Raw genomic sequence first — 13,922 nt, 5'->3', positions numbered from 1 at the left:
TCCGCGAGAAATATCCGAACTGGTTTGTTGTTGTATAATCTTGTATTTACATTTTGGACTATCGCTGAACTTAAGAGCTTTTGTATATGTCTTAAGTTGTGAAACATTGAAAATGTTTTGATTTATTGAAAGTATGTTTTGGAACTTGCCTCATATGGAAGTTGAATGTAACATTATATATGTTGAAATATATTGTTGAAATTGGAAAGGAAAAGCATAATGTTGATGCATGTTGAAAGTACATATGTTGTTTACATATTGTGTAATGCCTCTTGATAAGAGATGGGATGACCGGTAATGGGTCGAGTTTTTGAATGTTAAAATGTAACATTGTTAAAAATGGAGAAAAACCCGTTTTTGAAAACTTGTGCTTAATTTCGGGGGCGAAATTCTTTAAGGAGGGGAGGTTATAGCGATCCCGGATTTACCCTTGTTGTATAGTGATCTGGACGTGTGTCCGTGGATGTTGGTAGTTGATCATTTTCTTGTATACATCCTTTCTTACCTTGTATTTGAGTTATAGGATGTGTTGGGCAGGTTTGTTACAGGTTGGTTGAGTTTAGAAACCAAAACTAGTTGCCCAGATTTTGGCTTGTCCGCTCGAGCGGGGAGTTTGACGCTCGAGCGGGGAATACACCCATCCAGTATTTCCTGTGCAGTGTTAGATGCTCGAGCGGGGGATTGGACGCTCGAGCGGGAGGTTGTGGGTGACGCTCGAGCGGGGCTTCGAGAGCTCGAGCGGGGACCTGTTGTGTCGAGATGCTGGGAGAGTGCATCCGGCGCTCGAGCGGGAGTTTAGCCACTCGAGCGGGAGTCTGTGAGTGCCGCTCGAGCAGGGGTTTGGACGCTCGAGCGGGGCGACTGGATTTAAGTTCCGAGTTTTGACTTTTCAAATCACTTTTTCACTTTCTCTTCTCTCTCCTACTTTTTCAAAAACACCATTGTTGAGCCTCTCACTCTAGAACTCTACCTTCTCTCTAGGTTTTGATCTAGTAGGAGTGGTTTGTTCATCTTTGGCCTTTACAAAAAGGTTGTTGATCATCGAGGGCTGCATTTTAATCTGAAAATTTCGGGATTTAGAGCACGTTGGGTTTTGTCATCTTCTCCCTTGGGGCTCCGGATTTGAGGCAGGGATATCCTACTCCTCTCTATGGATTTTGTCTTTAAATTTTAGTATTTTGAGATGTTGGGGTTGGTTTGGTAATTTTGTGAAAGTTTGGGGCTTTTGTGTAATTTTACAAAAGTTGGGGTTTTATTTATAATAAACCTAGATGCATGTTTGGCATAGAGAAAGCGAATAAATGTTTAATCATTGATGAAAATGGGACCTTAAGGGTTGTAATGTTAATTATGGAAAATGACCTAATTACATTGTTTGATTAATTGGGATAATTAATTGTGAGAAATGAGGAAATGAAATGGAATTGTTGAGATTGGGAATGCATGGAAAAAAGGGTGTAGTTGAATTATTTATCACTCACTGAATTGAAATGTTGATTGAATATCCATTTGTGCATTTATTTTCTGTTTAGAAATAACTGCTTTGGGCTATCGGTGGAGGATAGTCGTAATTGTTGTAGACAATGCATGATGATTAGGCAAATGAAAACTAATCAATGGAATGTGTCAAGGAATTTGACGGTTGATGGAATACATTAACGGTATATATTGAATGATTGTATATAGAACCAATGTGTTTGTATACGTTATGTGTAGAGGAGGAGGTGGGAGATGTACTCCGCGGTTTAGGGGAAGATAGGGGATGTACCTCTAAACCGGATAGTATTGGGAGAAGATAGGGGATGAACTCCGTAGATACAGCTCATATGGTTGTCTAGAGAAGTGAAGATAGAGCTCATATGCTTATCTTTGTGAAGTGTAGATACAGCTTATATGCTTATCTGTGAACGTGGGATATAGTTGTTATATATATCTGTTGAGAATGTGGATATAGCTTATATGCTTATCTGTGAATGTGGGATATAGTTTTATACATATCTGTTGAGATGATGATAGAGCTAATATGCTTATCTGTTAAAAAAGGGAAAATGAAAAGTAACCTTGACTCATAAGTCGTATGACATAAAGTGTGATTTATGTGGAGGTATCAGTGTTGGCCATCTATCAATTGCTAATCTTTTAGTCATTGTTCATGGTTGGTTTAGTGTATTTCTACTGGGCTGTGGCTTACCCTATATGGGAATATCATTTTCAGGTACAGGTAGCATGCCACCTCCAAGGTCATAGCTTGGGAGGCTAGAGGCGGGCAGATTTTTGTTGTTTAAGTTCCTTTTTGATGCATTACATGTATATTCAAGCCGAGGGCTTAATGTGTAGATGAGTTTGCACTCTTTTGTTGTAACCAAGTGTTAACTTGGAAAGCTGTAAGCCCGTAGGGCATTTTGCTTTTGTTGTTAACATGTAATACTTTTGTAATGAAACTCTGATGAATAGAAGAATGTGGATATTTCGTATGTCAATGAATGTTTTATTTGATGGGTTTAATGTTGTTATTTCGAGGGCGTTACAGGTAAATTGCAGCAGTAGTCCCTGTATTGTGTTATTTTGGTTCCTGTAATTTCAATTAGGTTGATTTTGACTATGAATTTATGATTTTGTTTCAATTTGGTCTAATGGATTACAACTTTTAATATATTTTTTTTAATGAAAAATATGCATATAAATGGCATGTGTAATTTTTTATAGTAAAATTGTAAATTTACTAACCTCGGTGAGTTAATTTCAATCAATTTAGTGATTACTTTCATTTAAAAACACTAACGACATTATCAATTGGATTAATTTGAAACAAAATTTAAAATTAAAGGTCAAAATTTTGTCAATTGAATGTGTATGGACCAAAATGATACAAAATACAAATTATTGGGACCACCAATGTAATTTGCCGTTTAGATAAACTTAAAAAGTACAAAATTTATGAAAACACTATAAAAAATTAACTACATACAAAAAAATATAAAAATTTCGTACATTAATGTCAAGTTTTTTTTTTATATTTAATTTTCTTAATTTTTCATAAATATTTTAATTTTTAAGTATATTTAAATTAGGTGTATTTAAAAAGAACAAATTACTCAAACTTGATTTTTTTTTAATTTTTTTTTTTCATATTATTGTTCGCTAGTTTTTGAAGTTTAATTTTTTTTTATTTAAATTCTCATAAATTATTTTTAAATGGGTTTTCGTTTGTCTTTGTTGAATTTTTTTTATATTTTAATTAATTTTTTTATTTTGTACTTTTTAGATGCACAACTAAAACGTTAAAAAAAGAAGAAAAAAAAAAGTGACTAAAATTGTGCTGCCCCAAATTTTCTTTTGGAACATCATAAAATTTAAATAACAAATAACTTTCTAAATAAAAATTTTAACAACTAATTAGGGAAATTTAGATTTTCACATAGTCAAAGCTTAACAACTAAATTACGAGTCCACATATAATATTACAACAAGTTTATAACATTCGTAATGACTAATACCAAGGATAATAAAATTTTATTTCGATAGAGTCTTGACTTTAAGTTAGCCAAGGTTCAATATTAGCAGCAATTCCAAATTCAGCCTCAGTCCCTTCTTCGACATAATCTAGCATGAAACGCCTGGGCAACAAAATATATGCTATAAGTTTTGAAACACAGTAAGAAACGTAACCAACCTACCATTCTTTTTAAGAGAAAATAATCAAATCATGACAATTAAAACAATAGTAAAATTCAATAGCATGATAAATGTAACAATCATTATAATAATTTCGACAATTTTAATAGTTTAGGTGACACTCAAAATCTCACCAAAGAGATTTTCTTACTAACCACTAAGCCATGGCCACGGTTAATTTGGAAACCCCCCTTGGTCAAATATTAAAGAACTACCAAAGATGTCCACACCCGGAGTTTTATACCCAAGCTGTGGCATCCATGGTCTGCCCCAAGGGAACGTTTTGCCAAGGGCATGTAACCTCCCTGCGTGCCACCCACACATTCACCCTTTTTCCAAAACCAAATACTGATAAGGGTTCAAATAAATCCCGTGCCATCTTAGGGTCATGCGACACAATTTACATAAAAATTATTAAAAATCAGGGCTCACCCTGAACAACCGGTATTAACCCTCAATTGTTAACTTTGTATAAGATGTTAGTCGTTTCAATTAGTTTTTATATTAATCACAAATAATTCCAATTTTATTCACCAATAATGTTGTACCAACTCATTAAAATTCCCAACATAAAATGTTACGCATATTACACCAAAAATAAATCAATGTACAAAATTTAAATAAACAATTAATTTAAACCATGGTATGAAATAATAATGTAGCTACCAAAAAGAAATAAATCATAATCACACACATGCATGGAATTTTAATCTACAAGATTAAACTAGCACAATATTAAATGTTAGTCCAAATAAACAATTGAAGAGATAATTTTTTATTCCTCCCGAATCTGCCAAAATTTTCAAAATATATATCTCGCAAATAAAATTATAAATAAATTACTTATACAACTCTAAAATTCATATAGATCTACAGAATACTCAATAAACATGTTATGGTCATTTTTCAGAAATCATTTTCCAAAAATAAATTATAAATAATTCTTAAAAAGTCTAAGAAAATTTATGACACAGATTTATCACATTTTCTTAAATTAATTCCATTCTTAAATTTATAAATCAATTCCATAGTATAAAAATTTATTATGAAACTAGACTTCTCAAATTTCATTTTTTGTTTAGAAATTATCAGATTTGGTTTAATATAAAAGTTTTAACGATTTTTCAAAACATAGTAAAATCTGCCTATAGCTCCAGATTTGGTTAAAAATCCATATAAATTTGTACAAAACTCAATAATTGTTGCAAAAATGCATGGATGAAGTAGACATCATTCGAAACAACTTTGTAGAAGAAATCATCTCAAAATTATGAGTATAAAATTGTCTAAAAGTTCGTACAAATGTTCTGTAGACTCAAAGGTCAAATAAAACCTTTGATCCTCTTTTTAATAGTATAAACTACACATGCAAGCCTATTTCCACAATAATACCATGACTTTAAGACTATCAACATCTTCAAATATTTGATATACACATCGCAAAATTTATATACATATATAAAAATTTCTATGTATAAGTTTAGTCATTTTATCATATGAATATAATCTGAAAATTTTAGCAATTAAAAAAAATGAGAGGATTGAGAGGGTTTTCTTACTTAGTTGTAAGATTGAAATGGAATAGTGAAATGGTAAGAAAATATGCAACTTTAATCTCCCACTCTTCTTCTTCTCCTACTGCTTTGTTGCTCATAGAATTTTCTTCCTCTTTTTTTTTTTTTTTTTGTTTTGCCTCTATTCTCCTCACTGATTCGAAGGAGTAAACATACATGTGTATATATAGCTAATCAAGTTGAGCATTTTTTTTTCTTTCTCTCTCTCTCTCTCTCTCTCTTTCTCATCATTCTCTCAGGTGGTCTAATCCACTCTTCCAATTCCAAGAAGCATAATGAGGTGAGGGTTCCTACATTTACATGCAAACAAACAGGTGGCATTATTCTGCCATCGAGAAATTTGATTCCGATTTTTTTTTCTTCTTTTTTTTTTGTGTATTTGTATGGATTTCTCAAAATTGATATACTAAGGTTTTTAACTAAGGTATTTAGTAAGAATAATTATCATGTTGAATTCTAGTTAAAATAATTTATAAACAACAAATATTGAACACCCACAAAATTATTATTCTTAATAATGTCTTTGTTAGTAACTGAATTGAGTTAATTTAAAACCAACTTTTACACTAATATATATTTTAGATAAACTCTGGATAAAATTAATTAATTTATTTATTTATTTATTTTCTTTTAAGAATAATTAAATGTGGGTTTTCACAAAAATATTTTTAAAAAAAAATCACTAAGTTTTGCGATTAATTTAAAAACCTTTTCCAAAAAATGAAACTAAACAAAACATTTTAATTTTGTCATAAAAATCAAAAGAAGGGTTTTTTTTTTTTTAAGACTAAAATTTTAATTTCATAAGGAATTTTTTTTGTCACAAAAAGAAGCTAAATATTTGGCACCACACACAAAAAAAAGGTGCCTAAAATTGGTGATTGGTGACAAAAATTATTTTGTTAAAAAAATAGATTTTTTGGTCCTATTGTAGACAAAAAAAAAAAAAAAAAAAAAACTTCCTCACAAAAAATATATAAAACAATTACTAATACATATCTAAAGACAATTTCTTTTCTTCTAAGGGCAGAGAAGTTGAGGGGTTGTGGATCTATGTCTTGAGGACCCTCAAATTTGTTGTCTTGAGGACCTGTAAGGAAATTGGAGACATTGCTACTCTTGAGGACCCTCAAATTTCATTTGTGTCTCACTTGTTACCTCTGCTCTTTCTCTAGTTTGCTTACCATTGCAACACACCGCAGAGGGACCAACTCTTTGCTGAAGCATTCTTTCCCAATCTAATTGGAAGGGACTCTTACGGTACACATGTATCTCTCTCTCCCTCTCTCTCTCTTCCCTCCCATTCTGAACCCTATGTAGCATTTAATTTTCTTTTCTCTGATATTTTCATTTTGTTTTCATTGTTCCTATGTTGTTCTAATGGGTCTATAGTGCTTGGATTTTCAATGTTCTCTGTTAAATAAAGTAAGCTTTCAATTTCTCATTACGAATAAAATAAAATATGATAACAAATTTCAAAGCAAACCACTCCCAGATTTCATGATAATTTAAAGATCCAATTTTCGGATAGCTTTCAACATGTAAATCACGAAGCTCCCAGGTTAAAATACGAGTAAAAGTGAAACCGCATACACAAAAAAAAAAAAAAAAAAAGGAAGAGAAAAGAAAAGAAACTCATAGGTTAGTTTTGTACTCTCTCTCTCTCTCTCTCTCTCTCTCTCTCACTATTTTTCGTTCTTATTTGTTGTAGCTTCTCTATCTTTATTTATTTACTTTTTTCCTGGATGAATTGGAATTGAAGTTAGTTAATTGTTATCTCATTCAATGAACTTACTAGGTTTATGGTATTCTTCTGCAATGTGGGAATTATAATTGCAATGGGTGTTTTCTAAAAGATAGATATAGAAGAATAATAATGGTCTGTTTGGGTGTCTTCTTATATTTGCTACTTTTAGGTGTGATGTGAATTGTTCTTATTCTTTATCTTGTATCATTGCATTAGGTAATTTTTTTTCTTGGCTGGAATAGTTTTATTTCCCCCCTAGGCACACAAACAAACCCTCTTTCCTTCCCTCTCTTAAGCCAAGAATGCTCCATTTGATTATGTGCATGTGAGGTGTTTGTTAAAAGCTGTAAGCCAATTGGGGTTTCTTCCAAATTTAAGTCATACCATGCATGTGTGACTTTCCTGCTAACATGTAAATTCTGATTTGAATCTTTTTTATATATAAAAAAAAAAAAGTTGGTAACATATTCTATTGTCTGTACATATAGGTTTCCTTACATATAGTGTTATATGTTCCATCTCAATCTATGTTACATACTTGGAGAGCTAAGGAGAGATACTCATGGATTTTTATTAGAGATAGATGAAGTCATATGATTTTCTTTGTATGATACACATTGTGCATTCCTAAATGGAATAGGTCAATAGTACACATGATGCATTTCATGACCTAGAAAAATTAAAAAATTTTGATCTTTCATTTATGATCAAACATGGACAAGAGTTGGATTGCATTGAGTAAGACGCTTGATGGAAGGATGAGTCAGCCATATATTGATGGGGTGACATCATTTATTAAATTTGCAATGGCAATTGTTGACCAGGAAAGTAAGATTTTGTGCCCATGCCTGAACTGTGTGAACTATTATTCCCAAAATCTTTGAAATGTGCAAATTCATTGCTTCAATATGGGATTATGCAAATGTACACTATTTGGCGTGAGCACGAGGAACCCCGTGTATCAAATGAGGCTCACCATGAAATGGCAATTGATGCAGATGAGGTTTTAGATTGTATTGACGCCTTAGTGGATGATTGAACAAGATGAGAACCAAATGATGCACCCCGGAATGAGGAAGTACAGATGTTTGATAAACTGAATGATGCCAAACGTGAGGTGTGCTTAGGTTGCACAAATTACACTGTGTTGAAGTTTGTCATTGAGCTGCTTAATATTAAGGTAACAAACCATTGGAGCAATAAGTCAGTTGACACACTATTGGAGTTTTTAACAAAAATTTTACCAAAAGATAATTTGGTTCCAGAGTCATTTTATGAAGCTAAGAAAATACTTCGTGATTTGGGCTTGTCATACGAGTTAATTGATGCTTGTATACATGATTGTGTACTCTTTTGAAAGGAAAATGCAAGGTTGGATAAATGTCCAAAATGTAAGGCATCCAGATATAAGATCAATCGTGGCAGGGGTAAGAAGATTCCCCATAAGGTGTTGCGGTACATCCCATTGACACCAAGATTGAAAGGATTGTACATGTCAAGGAAGATTGCTAAAGACATGAGATGGCACAAGGACAAACGTGTAGATGAGGGAGTATTGAGGCATCCCGCCTGTTTGGTTTTTATTCTTGGCAATCCCGTTTGACAAAACTCCTTTCAGTTGTAATTTTATTCATTCTTTTATCTCAGTGAGGCTATGAGTTTTAGATGCGAATCCAACCCGAATTGTGCCTCGCAGAGAAGTTTGTAATGTCTATTCTTTCATGTTTGCCACTTCGCTGATTATGTCGGGGATCGAGTGGCCATTCCTGTGCTCGAGTGGTGATGCAATCCATTCAGAAGTTTCACTCACCTGTAAAAGTACTGAGACTTGTTTTTTCCCGCTCAAGTGGCCATTCCTGCGCTTGAGCGTAGATCTGCTCGAGCAGAGATCATGGATCAGTTTTCTATAAATATGTGATTTTATCAGATTTTAGGGTTACGGCTTCCAGATCTTGTTCTTGGGTATTAGGGTTTTTATCTAGAGCATCTTTGTTTGTTTTCCTTTGATATTTGTGAGAGATTAATCATGAATTGAGTGGATCATATCAAGGGGTTTGTTTGTTTTATTTATTCAATACAAAAGAGAGAGTTGTTCTTTGGTGAATTCCGTGGAATTTGGGCCTGAAGCTTTGGTGGATGCTGGAGTAGCTCATCGTCGTGGATTCGACATTGACGTTGTGGATTCAATGTTGGGCAAAACAATTCCGAGGTGAAGACCGTGGTGGAAGAGGCATATAAAGGTTAGTTCAATTCGAGGCATGGATTCGTTAGGTAATTGAGAGTACACTTATGTAATTCCTTTTGTCTTCTTAGTGGATTTTTTTGTGGCTTTAGCCCGTGATTTTTTTATCACAATTGGAGGCGCTCCAATTATGGTTCTTTCACATTAAAATTGTTGTGTCAATTTGTCTTGATTGTTTGATTGAGATTGTTATTTACTGCTTAAAATTGATACATAACCACAAATCAATATCTAGGGAATTTCTAGATTTTTCACCACCGATAGTGATAAGTGGAAGGAGTTTGACGCACAGCATCTTGAGATTTCCCTGGACACTCGAAATGTAAGGCTGTTGATGGATTCAATCCTTTCGGGAACATGAGTAACTCATATAGTTTGTGGCCTGTAGTACTTATTCCTTATAACTTGCCACCTTGGGGTCAACCTTGGCAAGTCGTTCAACGAGTTCAACATAGGAGTGTCATTGATGTACCAGAGGTGGGTGATGGAGAACCATCGGATCAACCAAAAGAAAATGGCGTGTTCCAACAAGAAAATATTATCGATGTTGTTCTAATTGACATCGACCCTAATGTTCAATGTTATAGAGATGGTGTTGAAGCAGATGTTGTTATAAGGGTTAGGTCATCTAATGAAATAATGATAGAGAATAGAGATGACGAACAAAATGAAAAGTATGACAAACCTGATGTGGATTACGATATGGATCTTGATGTGGACTAGGATTTATAGTTTTTATTTTGCACTTTCTATATGAACATTGTTCTTAATTAATATAGTTGAATTCCAGTTGTGGGGTTCATCCACTCTTATATTGGTTTATTGTTGATTGGTCATATTATGTGTCTGATAGCTTTATAATTAATTTATTTTATGATATGTAAAAGGCAAAAGAAAAATCATCCATCTCACTTTAGTCATATTTCAATGATTGGAGTCGATATGACATATCCACTTGTTGAGATTGTTGTTACTTTATGCTTTATTTATAGAAATATATAATTATCTTTTCTTTACATCTAATGTTCAACTATGCTTATCCACCCAAAAAATGTTCAATTATGCTTTATAGTTGGACAAAATGGACACTACAAAAAAATAGTTGACCAAACCAAGTATCGCAACTAAGAAGGTAACAAACTATGAGAAAGAAAGAATTAAGACAATTAATAAAAAAAATCGTGAGAGAATGAATGCTCTAGCAGTGAAGAATAAAACAACTTGTTTGAAGGCTGCGGTTCAACATAAGAAATTTAGGAAGGAAAAACAAATACTAATTGAGGAAAATGACGATGATTATCGACCATCAAAGGCTGAAGATGGTAGTGACACTGAATCCTATGATTCTTTTGAGCATGAGGTACTATACATTTATGCATTGTGAAATATATTCTTTCTTATTATTTTCAATTCATACACACATGTATATGTATATCTTTGTACATATATTCATATTTTATTATGTTATTCAGCTGTTAGAGATGCCATCGAGCACCCGTTCACAATCTCATCTTGAGGCATTGACCCACGCACTAGAAGAGAGGGATACCTCTTCACGTGTAGAGGAGGGTAGCCATCCTCACCACCTCTCAATGTGGATCCCCAACTTGAGGTGACTACTAGTAATACTATTGGTAAGACACACTCTTTATTTATATTGATTTGAGATCTTAATTAAATTTGTTCGCATACTAACTAATTCAATATTATGGCTTCACAATATTAGCTACTATGTGTATTCGTGGCCCAACTCGAGGCAAAGAGGTTCAAGGCCTTGTTGATAGAGACGGAAAGCTTAAAGCTCCTATCTATCCATAATTTTGTGCACTAGTAGGGGACTATGCCTCAAAACTAGCCTCAAAGATTGGTGTAGAAGTGTGAACTTGTTTACCAGATCCAAGTGTTCGTAGGTGGAAGTATGTTGATGCCTCTGTTAAGGGGGCGATGTTTCAACGCTTGAATGTATGTTGTCTACTTTATTATAGGACATTTTACTCATCTTTATAATAGGTTGGAATCTCTTAATTATTTATCGTAAGTTTTTTTTAAAAGGAATTATCTATGACTTATTTATTTTTTTTAGGATCAATTTGATTTACAAGGAGAACTTGTTGATATATAAAAGGCAGTGAACACAAACTTTGGTCAAAGATTGAGTAACCATGCCTATAGGTTGCACAAACAATTCATGGAGCTGAAGGAGGCTAAAGGGGAGGAGTACGCAAGAAACCACCCATCGAAGGATGTCGATCCTATCAAGTGGATAGATCTTATTGATAAAAGAGTGGAACACTCAAGAATTTCTAGTAACATTTTTGTCCTTATTATTATATTAGCAAAGAGATATTTTGATTAGAATAGGGAGAGATTCCAAAAAAAACTAGAAAGAACACAGTCAATTTGCTTTAAAATTCCGTATGTTTTCTTTTCCCTTTATCTTCTAGGCATTTAAGTGGAACATAATAAAAAAACAAATAAATTGGAAAATGAAATAGGGAAACTAGTAAACATGGATTGGAAGGCTCACACAACAGGAGATTAATGGTTCCTTAAAGTGCACCTTTCACATCTTGGAATAAAGAACTAGGACTTTAGTTTCTATGATTGTATTTATCTAGAAAACTTTGCTTTGAATTATAAAGTGCATGCTTTGAGTTAGGATAGTCAATTACAACTACTGTAGTGTTTGGTATGTGCCTTTACTACTTTATGTTTGTTCTTGGGTTTGGTCTGAAATTTCATGATAATGGTAAGCAACTAGCTGAGTAACTAATACGGGGTATTGAGACAGAACTTGAGATTTGATAGAGTCGTGGAAGAAAGAAAGGGTTATGAGTTTAGTATCAATAGTTGTTCCATATATTGTGAAATGTAAATGAATTTTTTCACAATCTATCTTTCCCATGCTTATATGCCCCCTGTTTATGAACGGTGTAAATTGCTTATTTGTGATTAGTTCCTTCAAATTGTTTTCATTCCTTTTGGTTTATTCTTTTTGGATTTTGAAAGTTCTTTTTGGGATGTCTACCAAGTACCAACTGGCTCATAGGCTTGGACATCAGCCCAATCACATGGTATTTGAACTTCAATATGTTTCCTAGGTGGGAAACAACGTTGATAGACTAAATTTCACATTTTGTCAAGATGAAACAGGGAAAATGAATGGTACTTGGCACATGTATGGGAAGTGTGAATGGTAATGATGAATCTATTAGATCAGTGGCTATCTAAAATTGCTTCAATAGACTTATGCAAAGTTTGCAATGAAATGTTCATGATGTCGAACTTGTGTGCTTTATCCTATAGGTTTGGCTTCGAATGATGTATTTTCAAAATTCTACAACCCCAATGAAATCCTAATTTCTTGTTATTCTTTTTTCACCCAGAAAAACCATCTTATGATGAAATCTCAACAAGTCCTCTAATATATTTTTCAAAGAATTGAATGATACTAGTGAATAATTTGAAATATCTTTTAACTTGAAATGATATGTAGGAAAAGGATAGAGAGGAACAATATAATTCGTTCTGGGAACTTAACTGGTGGCATAGCATGTAGATTCTCAATGAATCTATAGTTTAGAAAATTAGAAACAAATTTAGTTTATAGCCACACATTTGGTGGGCCAATCAGCACAGGGATTTTGGTTTCTATTATTCTCTTGTAGGTTTTATAACCTGAGATGTAAAAAGTCACTTAGAAGATTATTGAGTTTGGAGCAACATATTATCTGGTAATTGGCTTGCATCAGTTTTCAAATCTCATTTGATTGTGTAAATTTCTTATTACCAATTATGTGTCAAATCTGCCTTATCTAGGCATTCAACATAATTTTGTGTATTGTGGTTGTGGTATTGTTTCTTTCTTAAATACTTTGCAGTTTGAACTTGTATTGGTTTCCATGTAACTTGCCCTAACATTTTTATATGTTACTTTATTATTAAGCATTAAAATTTTCTTACTAATGATACATTTCATTGTTATATTGGTCATTCTTCATTGTTAAATTGGTCATTCTTCCTGGCAGTCTGAACTTGTATTTGTTTCCATGTAAATTGCCCTAACATTTTTATATGTTACTTTATTATTAAGCATTAAATGTTTCTTACTAATGATACATTTCATTGTTACATTGGTCATTCTTCCTTATATTGGTCATTTGATTGTTATACATTTCATTGTTATATTGGTCATTCTTCCTTACAGAAAAACTGGTACGTGTCCTTGCACTTTAAGAAGTATATTAGACTCTTAGCTTTATTTATTGAATATTTGGTCTATCAAATTAGGCATGAGAAAAGAAGATGCTACTTGATCTAACAGAGTTTTACAAAGAAACTCATTATAATGAGGAAACACATGAGTGGATCCTGTCTAAAGCTCAGCTAATTATGTGATTATATACTACAATTTTTATTAACAAAATTTTAGAATACTATTTGTTATAATCTTATTTAATTTACTAATAATTATTTAATTTTTTTAATATTTTATAGGAAAATATGATACAGACACAGGCTGATCACCTCTTACAGTCGGGATCAATCCCTTTGACTACAGAAGAGCTGTCAATCAAAGTCCTAAAGCCAAGGTCTGGCTACATGAAGGAACTTGGCAACCTTCATCCTCTATTAGGAGGACCACTACCATATCTGCTGAAACAAATGATTATGTGAAGCACCT

Source organism: Camellia sinensis, unplaced genomic scaffold, assembly GCF_055761805.1.
Source record: "Camellia sinensis isolate YWXY unplaced genomic scaffold, ASM5576180v1 Unanchor12, whole genome shotgun sequence".
Taxonomy (NCBI): Eukaryota; Viridiplantae; Streptophyta; class Magnoliopsida; order Ericales; family Theaceae; genus Camellia; species Camellia sinensis.
Note: the sequence above shows the minus strand (reverse complement) of the source record.